Source organism: Ptychodera flava, unplaced genomic scaffold (genome assembly GCF_041260155.1).
Source record: "Ptychodera flava strain L36383 unplaced genomic scaffold, AS_Pfla_20210202 Scaffold_29__1_contigs__length_4469600_pilon, whole genome shotgun sequence".
Lineage (NCBI taxonomy): Eukaryota > Metazoa > Hemichordata > Enteropneusta > Ptychoderidae > Ptychodera > Ptychodera flava.
The window spans coordinates 372,054-374,976 of NW_027248351.1; the positions used below are offsets into that span (position 1 = coordinate 372,054).

Consider the following 2,923-nt stretch of genomic DNA (forward strand, 5'->3'; position numbering starts at 1 on the left):
ATATATATATATATATATATATATATATATATATATATATATATATATATATATATATATATATATATATATATATATATATATATATATATATATATATATATATATATATATGTATGTGACAGGTTCCCCAGTGTTGTGTAGCGTGGAAATTAAAGTAGAAACTAAATTGAAAAACACACAACTACATCTGAGTGTCTCTGCACAGCAAATTTTGGGGCTTGAAAAAATGACCCATGTAGGACTTGAACCCACGTCCCCGAATTCAGTTCGGATGCTCTACCAACTGAGCTAACGGATCAGTTCAGTTGGTTTGACGTGCGCCGTCCTGTTGGTCCTTTTTCTTCCCCGAATGAGACCTCAGATTTACACTGGTTATTCTCTCGAAAGAGTTGTTTTAAGGAACCGCAAATATGTAACTAACACGTTTCTAGTTACATATTTGCGGTTCCTTAAAACAACTCTTTCGAGAGAATAACCAGTGTAAATCTGAGGTCTCATTCGGGAAGAAAAAGGGCCAACAGGACGGCGCACGTCAAACCAACTGAACTGATCCGTTAGCTCAGTTGGTAGAGCATCCGAACTGAATTCGGGGGACGTGGGTTCAAGTCCTACATGGGTCATTTTTTCAAGCCCCAAAAATTTGCTGTGCAGAGACACTCAGATGTAGTTGTGTGTTTTTCAATTTAGTTTCTACTATATATATATATATATATATATATATATATATATATATATATATATATATAATATATATATATATATATATATTCATACCCGGTATTTGTGTACACATACACATTCACACATAATATATATATACATATATATATATATATATATACCGGTATATATATATTATATATATATATATATATATATATATTATATATATATATATATATATATCAATATCATAATACAGGTGGTTTCAAGTAGAAATAAAATCTCATTACACTATGTGTTTCACGTTATTGTGATCTTCAGACGAGAATGATCAGCTATTCGACGTGGCAAGCCTTATGTTAGAGGCTAGTACTGAGTACATTTTTCACTATTTCCTGATTAAAGATTGATATACTTGCCTGATCATTAATGAGAAACGTCTGCTTTCTATATTCTACATTGTATAGGTTAACCTAATTGTATACATTCAAATTGATATGTTACTAAAGATAAAATAATTTATTCGGACATAAATTCTTAAACAAACAACTTTGAAATCAAATATGTTTGCACATTCATTAAGATACATTTGAAAACATAATCATAATAAGATTCAAACATATTCATATTTCCGTTAACCCGACCTACCCAAGGACAACTGACCGACCTTGATACTTTTTCGCATTTTCAAAATCGTTCAAGCAAATTCTCCAGTCTCACGATGCAGTGCTCGACGAACACCCTAAACGCCTTAATTAATTTCTTGTGAAATTGAGATAAAAATATGTATTGTAATGTTATTTCCAAAAAAAACGGGATTTATGACCGACTACATCGTGCATCAGAAGTGTTGCCCAAGACAGGACCGTGTTACAGTCTTAACGTGCTTAAGGTAGAATGCGTAGATCAAAACTGAAAGACTTGAACTTTGCTTTAGCTTTCCCCAAGGAAACTTTCAATAGTTCTCTTACCAAATTGAATTAAAATCAGGGGTCGCCGTGCAATTTTATGTCTGCAAAACAATGCTACATTCATTGGTTTGCTGAGTAAACTGAAAATTGATATAACCTACTGTCCCTCAGTCTTATCTGAAGAGGAAATATTTCAGAATCATTATATTAGTATTAAATAAATTTGGTATCAAGGTGAAGAATGATGACAATGTATTACCTCGACTATATTGGATTCGTAAAAGAATCCCTTTAAACAATGTTTCATAGCTGTTCCAGCAGATGTACACCAAAACGCTTGTCACATCTGTTGACCATGATTTTATCGACCATAACATCGGGTCTCCTACGCTATTGTGACAAAGTGTATGGATCAAGTTTAATAATCAATGTGGATATTGAAAAAATTCGAAAAAGAATTGCATGCATTGTTTTTTTTCGAGACTAGCATGTACAGTTCAATCCACACATTTGAGTTTCTATACTGTATACCACAATCCCAAACAACACTCTTAAAACTAAGTTGTCATCATTGGTTAAACAATCTTCCTTCACAAGAATGGCAGTCACAGGTACATGTTTGAATACGTTGTTATCAATCACAAGTCAGGCTGTTTTAGTAATAACAGTGATGCCAAATGCAAATATACTAACACGGAAGTAATTAAGATGCTGCACTTCCTAATTGACAATATATATATCACATTTGCTGGAAAGACATTCAGGTAAACTAAAGGCATTCCTAAGGGGACAAACTTTGCTCCACTTCTTGCACTTATTTTTGTATTCATTAAAACTGAGTTCATGCAGTCTCTTCGTAGTTTCGGGGATTAAAAGTTTCAAAGTGTTTTAATAACACCCATAGACATATCGATGATCTCATTAAATTGAACAATCCTGGTATTTCTAATTATCGCCTATTAACCACCTTTTCCATGTTGAAATAGTGTATTTGTAATAATAATGGCCAAGTCGGCTATTCCATCCTATCTAAGTTTCGAAATTCTCCTATATATCCAGATACCGATGTGAATTTCTTGAAAATAAAATTGTTACTGTGCCAACGCCGTATCAGGATGTTGTATTTTTTTTCTTTTGGAGGCGTTCTCAATAAAAGTTCTAACACGTAAATTTTCGATCAATTCAAACTCACAACGTACGACAACCAGTTACCTCGTCATGTATAACAAAATATCATGGATCTAATTTGCGTAAGTGATAATGGAACATTTGTTTTGATCATACTAGTGTCACGCGACTCCAGAAGTTATGGATACAAACGGTTGATTAATCAACCACAGAATGAT

General features: G+C 32.8%; 1 non-coding gene across 1 annotated transcript; it reads left to right on the top strand.

Annotated features, from left to right (window-relative positions):
* The first annotated feature begins 551 nt into the window (after positions 1–551).
* On the top strand, positions 552–623 carry Trnas-uga (transfer RNA serine (anticodon UGA)). Its single transcript has one exon. It is a non-coding gene; the product is annotated as a tRNA-Ser (tRNA).
* The last annotated feature ends 2,300 nt before the right edge of the window (positions 624–2,923 follow it).